The sequence below is a fragment of the Chenopodium quinoa genome, unplaced genomic scaffold, assembly GCF_001683475.1.
Source record: "Chenopodium quinoa cultivar QQ74 unplaced genomic scaffold, ASM168347v1, whole genome shotgun sequence".
Classification (NCBI taxonomy): Eukaryota; Viridiplantae; Streptophyta; class Magnoliopsida; order Caryophyllales; family Amaranthaceae; genus Chenopodium; species Chenopodium quinoa.
The window spans coordinates 2,853,187-2,862,868 of record NW_018742204.1 but is presented as its reverse complement, the minus strand read 5'-3'; positions in this window follow the sequence as shown (position 1 = coordinate 2,862,868).

Here is a 9,682-nt window from a genome sequence, read left to right as displayed (position 1 = left end):
ATTACACGTCTACACCACAAGAGAGGGCACCTTTTTTTCTTTTTAGTAGCGAGATGAAGGAAGAGATGGAAAAGAAAATACAAAATTGTCTATATGATTGTAATTTGTAAGCATAAACTAAATAAACAAGTGTTAAACCGGGCTTTTTTTGTGTGTGAATAAATATGTTTATTTGTTTTCCAAATATTGTTATAGTACAATATTAATAGGAAAATTTGGTAAAAATAATATCATCTTTTACTTGTTTGCTCAAAATAATGCAACTATAAATTTTTTAAAAATAATCCGAATTTTGACAGTCACTCGCTTTTATTGGTCCCAAATGAACAGAACCTGTAAACGATGCATTTTGTTTTTGTTTAAGGGAAATGTGTCACCACGTGCTTGGTTGAAAAAAACCAACCCAACCCACACAACTCCAACCCCCCTTCCCTCTTGCGTCGGTACCACCCTTCCCCCCTACCCCATATTGTTGCCCTTGCCCTTACCCTTACCCCAAAATCCCCTCCCTCCAAAATCCCCTCCCTTCCCTCGAAATCCTTAAAAACCCCTCCCCCACCGCTAAACCGTTTGCAGGGGTGGGGGATGGGATGTCATGGGTGGCAGTGGTAGAGAAGGTGGGGCTATTTTTTTAGTTTTTTTTTCAACCAATTATTTCATTAATTTATTATTTTTCAACTAATTACGTGGTGACACATGTCCTCTTAACCTATTAATGCATATTGGGAGACCGGTTGTGACCAATAATAAAAGTGAATAATCCCCGACCCAAAGTTTGAATTAATTATAAATAATCTATATTTGGAATTATTTTTTATTTTTATTTTTTTTTGAAAGAAATATTTGGAATTATTTTGAATGAACAGGAAAATGTAGGATTATTTTTACCAATTTTCCAAATTATTGAAAAAAAAAATTAAAAAGGCAGTAGTGCAATATTAATATAACAAAAGAAAAATTAATAGTTTTTATATTTTTTCATTAATATAAAATTCAAAATGTTAACATTATGACAATTTACATTGTATCAATCCAGCAATGTATTAAAAGATACTCCCTAGTTCCCTAACTTTTTGCCCTATTGCTAAAATATGTGTTAAAGTTTTAAACTTTGACCATTAATTATTATTGATCTAATCTATAATGGATTATATAGTCATGTATGATTTAGTTGGATTCATCTCATTGTTCAATTTTTAATTTTTACGCACATAAAAATAGAATTATATTCGTTTTAAGAAGTCTTAGCTTGAACCATGAAAACTTCAATGGGGCAAAGAAATACGGATAGTCAAATACTTCCTCCATTTTTATTACTTGTAACATAGCATTGTGCCACGTGTTTAGAGGTCGAGATTATATAATGTAAACGGATAAATTATTCAAAATGATTTTTACACATTATACCTAACCCTATATATTCTACTTCTCATGTTAAAATTCTTTTGATAAAATCAATAATTCATCTCCTAAAACTGCGTACCTAAAAGGCAGGGATGGTTCTGAGCATGTGTAAGGTGGTCGATCGCAAAGGGCCGCCTAAGTTAAACTACTATAAAAGGGTCTCAGTTTTTTAAATTACTTAAATAAAGTAAAGAGAAAACTTTTAGATCAATAATCTATTTTTCGATTTGATCATTAAATATATAATTACTAAAATATTTTTCCTTTAAAGAAATAATTTAGAAAAATTGCTCCCATTAATCTGAACTTTGCCTCGTCCGCCCAAACTAACCCCTATGTAGGGGATATTTCAAGCGTTAACCCCCTAGCTTGAACCCCACTGTGATCATACACTAAAGTACGGTGGCGTCCAAAGGGAAAGAAGATAGAGCAAAAGAGTCGCCAACAAGTTTTAGGAACTTGTAAACCGTTCACAGGGTGAAGGTTACACCCCTTAACGATCCAAGATATCGTCAACTCCATAAGGTCTTGAACCAAATAGGGTTCGAGGATGAAGGTACAAATCCAACCTAAAAGAGATTGAACCTGCCCTAGTAATAGGCCTCTACTTTATTCTGATTGTATTCATGTACGCTTTCTGACTAACATGCAATCAATAGATTTACCCTAAACCTGTTTAATCTATGTTGGTTGAATATTAATGCACAAATAAAACTATTATTGGCGATCACTTGAATTATAATCAAATTAACCCTAAACAAGATTATTAAATATCTTATTAAGCGTGATTACAAGTATAAATTCCCTTTAAACATGCATAAAAAGGTGTGATCAAGCAATAACAATGAATAACAAGCAACATAAAAATAAAAATAATAAACAAAATAATAATTATAATCATAAATCATAAAAATAATCATAATAATCATGTTAAAGCATAATATTAGCAAGATCCTAGGCATGATACTAACAAGATTAATAACAAACCCTAACATTTCACTAAGCAATAAAAATCAAATATTTAACCCTAACATGATACTAACAATCATAAATATTAGGAAGAACATAAAAGGCATCATAACAATCATATTTAATTTAAGGAACTTATTTTTTACCCTAAACATGATACTAGCAATATCATAACAACATCATAATATCAATAAAAACCATTAAAGCACTTACTTTGATACCTCATACCTCTTTCTTTCACGTCTAGGGCGAAGGCAAGTTCGAATATGGCTAGGTGTATCTAGATCTAATGAATGAGGAATTTTGTATTTGAGAGAAGCTAGTTTAGAAAAGAGAGAGAAAGAGTGTAATCAAGAGAATCTTAATGAGAGTTGGTGAAAATAGAGAGAATCGATGATTGTAGGTGATTGTGGATGAATGTTGATGATCAAAACGGAGTTTTTACGACGTTATTTATAAAGAAAATCAGGCAAAAGATAAAATATCAAAAACAGAGTTGTGACGCAAAAAACCGAGTTGGCGCCAAACGCTGACCTTAGCGCCAGACGCTAAGATTGGCGCTAGGCGCCAAGTCTAGCGCCAGGCACCAATCGTAGCGTTAGGCGCTACAACTGCCGTTTGGCGCTGACTCAGAAATCCACGCGTTTTCTTAAAATCAGATAAAAATTGTCGTACAGGAGGATAAAATCGTATTTTCCTCAAAATATGTTCTTTGATTTTAATTAAAACTCTAAAAAGTCAATAAAAGTCAATTTATCAATGCTAATTGAATTAGGAATGAAAAGAACCTTCTAGAAGAATTTAGAAGACTAAAACCATTCCTAATTGCATTAGGAATGATAAATCTATATTAGGCCCTCCCTTAGATCATTGGGCCGCATATAAAGCTCAAACCGGGCCCAGTTCAGTAAATTGGCCATAACTTCCTCAATATTCATCGGAATTGGGCTTATAATATATCGTTGGAAAGCTCTTGTCAAGCCCCATCCAACTACACTACTATTGGACCCATATCATGGACCAACCAACTGGATTGGCTGTTTTCTTAAAATAAGTTTTCAAAAACAGAGAGAAGAGAAAAGAAATTAAAACTATCCGCAACACTAAACTTTCCTCACTTTCACTTCATTCGATTATGATTTGACATGAAAGGTACTCATCACCGGGTTTGGTTTTGGGGAGACACAAATGGGTGTCTACAGAAGCCCCCACTTTGACTGAGTTTGGAGAAACACAAGTTTCGAAAACAAAAGTCAAAGTATCGATAGGGACGGAGAATGATTCAGAACGTTTTGCGATTCTAAGTCACTCGTGTAACGCTGATACCTGCAAAACTAGCGTTAGTTAAACATATAAAAGAGTTAAGAAATGCGTATCTTGCACCGTCGAGCACACGTTTCTGAAAGTAACCGATTTGCTTCCGCATTGCCGTTGTTTTGATAACCTCCTGCCAAGAGAATGCCAACCCGCTTGAAAACCGCTACGCTTGTAACTGCTTCTAATATTGAAGACTGCTTCACTTGAAACGATCCTCTTCCGCTTTAATAATATTCCACGTCCAAGGGAATACTATCAAAGATTGCTTCGCTTGAAACAATCCTCTCCTGCTATGTGACCATCTTCCACGTCTAAGGGAACATGATCGAAGACAACTTCGCTTGAAATCACCTTCAGTTGTTTGTGACAACTCTCCACAATCTAGGGAATGTCGTCGAAGATATCCTCGCTTGAAGCTATCCTCATTTGTTGCGATAATTTTCCAAAGAAATTACTGAAGATCTCCGCTTGTCGATCTTTAAAAGCTCGCTTGAACTTTGTTTCCTCTATGCCTGTACGTCGGCGCTTTTGTTGCTTTTGAACCTGTATGTCGGTGCCTCTTGCGAATGAACCACTATGTCGGTGCCTTTTGTTAATGAGCCAATGCTTAGGCGCTTTAAGCTAAGTGAGACGATCTTTCATCAGGTCGATCACTTTGTGCAATCAAGCCGATTACTAAAAATCGTGTCAAATTTCTTAGAGGGGCTAACTGGCGTACCAAGGAACCCAAAAATATTGCAAAAAAAAAAAGAACAACCTCACTGAGTGGCTGAATATTTTGGCGCCGCTGAAAACACATCAGCGCCACATAACTGGCTGTAGCACCAGACGCTGGGATTGGCGCTAGGCGCCAAGCCTATCTGTTGACGCCAAGGTCTAGCGCTTGGTGCCAACATATGGTATTCCTTAAATACCCCTTTCTTCTTCATTTTCGCTGCCGCTCGTCGCGTTTTTGCTCAAAAATTTCCCGAAATTCACTTGCTTCGTGCTTGCTCGTTTCTATTGCAAATCAAAGCTTATTTCATCCATTTTCCCGATCTATGTAAGTTTTCTTCGAACTCACACCGGTTTTTTATGAATTTTGCATGTGTTTATTTTCGAATTTCATGAAAATTCGTAACTTAGAATGCTCAATTCTCTTTTCATTTGTCAAATTTTATGCCATGAAATTGCTTGATTATGTTTATATGTTGCCTTGGGAGTAATTTGAGACTTGTTTGACTCAATTTGGTGAAGAAATGAAAGAATTGCCATTGTTGGACCTCTTAAGGTCGGGAATACAATGTGGCTCGTTCTTGATGTTTTTGCTAGCAATTCTTGTCCAATTTGTAACAATAATTACTATAGTATTGCAAGAAATTGTTTGATTACTTGAAAAATTCCGTTATGCTCAATTTGAATTTGTACTCTGTTTTATTACTACGTACTCCATTTTTTTGCGAACATAGTATCATGCGGCTAGCCGAACCTTAGATACTATAGAACCTTAATTTATGATAATTCTGCACAATGTAGCATGGCTAGACAGCGAGGTTCCGGTTCACGGTCCCGAGACATTCGACGGGAGCATGAGCCCGTGGAGGACGATGCCGAGCCGTCCACTTCGCTTGGTCGACTCCCTGAGTGGGATGAGCGGACCTTGTTCTTTTCCCCTGTCCACCACATTTCTGAGAGGGTGAGACGGGGTATCACCGTTGGGAGGACGCGCTGTCATGGCTCCGGCTGTGACGGTTTGGGCGATCTGTACAAGATGTACATCGCCAGAGATGTCGAGACGAGACTCCTATGGGAGTCCTGCAGTCTTGCTGCGCTGTACGAGACCTCCGAGGCAATGGTTGCCTCCAGCGGGGGTCACCATGTAGTTCGTGCTCTGGTGGAGTTCTTTTGGGACACCACCAACACTTTCCACTTTCCTTGGGGTGAGATGATGGTCACTCCTACCGACTTCAGTCTCATCACAGGACTAGAGTTTAGCTCCGTCCCACTGCCATTCGACAGCGGGATCGACGTCTTTTCCCCTGAGGTCGAGGAGCTGTTGGGGCCGATTACCATTCGGGCTCGAGCTAAGGTAGAGTCGTCTCAGTTCAGCGCTAGGGGGATTCGCCGTTCGACTCTGGCATCGGATTTTGACGATGGTGCGACCATCAGAGAGCAGCGGGTGCGCATCTTTGCGCTTATTTTATTGTCAGGGACGTTCTCCCCCGACAAGGGTAGTAGGGCGCTGCTTTACTACCTTCCTGCCATCCGCGATCTACATCGGATCGGGACTTACGACTGGGCCAGCTTGGCCTATGTTGACTTCATTCGAGCGCTGAGGGACTCGTGTCGACACCGGTCCTTTGGGACGAATGTTGCTCTGTCCAGCTTTTAGAGGGTCGTAGAGGTAAACATTATACCCTATAAAGTTTAGCTCTACATTTTAGCTAGAACTTGCTGATAATTTTAACTCCTTGTAGATCTGGTTCTACGAGTACTTCCCTTCTGCTGCACCAGCGAGACCGTCGCCGCGCAGGTTTCCAGTTAGTGCTTCCTGGGGCAGCCGTCGTGTGGGGATGTCCACTGCGTATGTCCGAGACTGGATCATCGCGGTATGATTCTTTTCTTATTTGCCATTTTGTGATGCTTTAGATAGATTCTCGCCTGATTGATGTTCTTTGCAGGAGCCTGAGGTGCTGTACCGGTCGTGGGTCGGCCTGGTAGTCCCTGGGTTAGCCGCACAGTATTCTGCTGAGTGTCGCTATTTTTTGGGGACTTATGGAGTGAATGCATACCTTGGAGAGAGGGTTGCTAGACAACATTCCTTCGATACCTTTGTCGTTCCTGCTCCTCCACCACGTCACATGTTTAACGCCGCGAGGTTGTTGAGCCTGTCAGAGGGAGCTAATACCCTTTGGCGATCTTACACGATCCCTGGGTGATGCTATGCGGAGGAGCTACTGCCGTTGTTAGCTCCAGTTCCTGTACTGGCTGAGGATGTGGCGGTGCGATTTTCAGCTTTTACCTTTCGTTAAGTAGCCCCCAAGTGACGCTTCATTAACTTTGTTTTTGCTTTATCAGGATGATGCTGTTGAGTTCGTGCCACCCCGTATGTCTATCCATTACCAGGGGAAATATGGGCCGATTGAGGAGATGATTCCTCCGGCTCCTAAGGACGAGCGCTTCGTAGAGCGGTCGATTCCTCGCCACCAGACCCGGATAAGGTTATTTATTTGCAACTTTTGTCCGTATATATTATGCATGTTTACTGACTTATTTCTTTGATAGTTCTCGCGCGAGGTGGTTTCGGCGATGGCACGGTGTATAGATGCCTTCCGGAGCCAGCTTGTCCGGATGAGGAAAGTGGCTACTTGCCGTCGGGACGACGCCGTTCAGGAGGTAGTCTTTCTTTCATATGTTTTTGTAGGGTCAGCCCATTCCTTCTCGTACCCGCACGAGACCTGAGGTGCGGAGGGATCCAGCGTGGTCTAGCTCGAGACGTCGCCGCAATACTTCAAGAGGTAGGGGTGGTCGTTCTGAGGCTGCCCGTACTGATGTGGTAGAGGGCTCAGGTTCCTCCTCTCAGGGTGCTCATGCTGCACCGGTAGGCCAGGGAGAGGCTACCTTGGCTCTTAGAGGTGGTGGGATGTACGAGGTTGGCTCGTCATCGCAGCAGCCTCCGCAGCCTCAGCCTCAGGTTGATCTTGGGTGGACTGGTCCCACGTTGAGTTTTCCTCCTCTTGCGGAGACTGGAGCTGATACTGGAGCTGGAACTGGAGTAGGTGGAGAGGTTACTCCTCGTACGGCGGAGTTTTATGCGATGATGGGTTTACCTCCCCCGGCGCCGTAGTTTGTACCTGTGCTTTTTATTATTTATTTGACTTTGTATAGAACTTTGCCTTTTAGTTAGACTCATTTTTTAGACATTTTGTCTATACCTACTATTATGAGTTTATTTTATTTATCATGTTTTTTCATTTTTTATTATTATCATTATTATTTGCATGTTTGTGTGTGCAAGAAAGTATGACAAGTAATTTTGCGCAAAAATTCCATCATTTTTATTATTGATGGAGGGTATCCGACTTTCTCCCCCAAAAAGAAAAAATGAAAAAAGGAAAAGGTAAATAAAAACTTGGGTTTATAAAAACTTGGAAATTAACCTAAATAAAATCCAAAACAGAATAATATAGTTAATATAATAGCTATATTAATTAAAAAGAATAAAAAGATGTTTAGAAAAAAATAAGGAAGCCGTAAAGTCAATAGCAGACTCGGATTAAGGTAAAAACGCTGTTTTAGAAAGCGCGTACGACGAGGGAAATTGGCGCCAACTGGCGCCACGCGTATTGGTGTAGCGCTAGGCGCTACACTTAGAGTTTGGTGCCAGCCTTTGGCGTCTGGCGCCAATAGCAACGTCTAGCGCCAAATAGCTCTAACTCCGTATCCTTCCCAGATTAAAACTGCTCCGATTTCGTGCATAAATAGCCCTCTGCCCAGCCGATTCTTTTCATAATCTCAGCAAATAAAATAATTCTTAGCTTTAGAAAAATAATATCATGTCTCTAGTCACCAAAACTTTTACCCAATACACCCATGAATGGTGTCGGTCTCTTAATGCCAAAGAAAGAAAAGAATTAGACGTGTTCCACTTGGGGGGAATTTTATGGTATCAAAGGGGTAGATCTTGACTTAGATTTTATTCATACCGCTCTAGAATATTGGGATGTTGATACTCATTGTTTTAGAATAGGGTATGATGAAATTAGCCCTTTGCCGGAAGAATTTGGTGCCATTTAGGTTTCCCTGCAATATACCTCATAGTAATCCCTAGAATAGATACATATTATTCCAAGGATTTTGAACGCTTCTTCAATTTAAAAGAAAGGGGTCTATCAATAATAGTAGATGGCAACATAGTTAATTTGAAAGAATTTTCTCGCCATTATTTTGATAAACCTTACTACGAATCTTTTCATATATATAGAAGAAGGGCTTTCTTATTTTGTATGTTTAATCAATTTTTTCTTACTAGTGGTAAAAATAATGAGGGTGTAGACACCTAAAAATGTCTCCCCAAAACCAAACCCGATGATGAACAACCTTTCACCGCCACTATTGGTCGGGTTCAGTATTTAATCCCGAGAGTGCTTAAAAAATCGTATTTTATTAATTTCATATTTTGAACAGTCCATGGATTAGTCTTGATGTTTGGTAAAAGCATAGTTTTAATTTCAGCCCAAACTTATTAATTAATTTTTAGCCCAAGCCTTTTTATTTTATTGTTTTATTATTTATTTTTGGCCCAAACCCTTTATTTATTTTTATTTAATTATTTTCTTATTTTAGCCCGAATAATAAAAAGTCAGAAAAGGCCCGAAATTGTCAATCGGCACTTAAAATTCCGAAGGAAATTAGGGTTAAAAATGTATTTAGACGGAAAAACAGGCGGGAATTTCCCGCGCCACAGCAGGTACCTACCGTGTCACGGGAATCCTTCCCATCTGACGGTGGGATTTCCCGTGACACGGGAGGTCTGCCGTGACACAGGAAATTCCGTGTCTTTTCCGCGTAAACCCTTGACGCGTTTTCGATCTCGTTTTGCTGAAAATTTCCCGCGTCACGCCAAAAGTGTACCGTGTCACGGGAAAGTGTACCGTCTGACGGTGGGGCTTCCCGTGTCACGATACAGTTTGATCGTGTCAAGGGATACTTTTTTAGGGTTTTTATCATTTTAGGGTTCTGTGTGCTCCCTCAGCACATTTTCCCTATAAATACCCCCTCATTTCTGATGAACGGGGGCATCGAGTAATTCTCTTATTTTATTTTCTCTCTTCTATGCTTTAGCCTAAACACTAGCCTACCCTTTTCACTTCAAAATTCCTTCTTCAAGCACTCAAAGGAGTCCATATTTTACTCGAGGTTCTGTCCTTAAGCCAAGGCGTGAAAGGTAGAACTGTTTGAGGGTTTGGTCCCAAAATCAACTTTATTTTGTTTAATTTAATTTAATCATCAT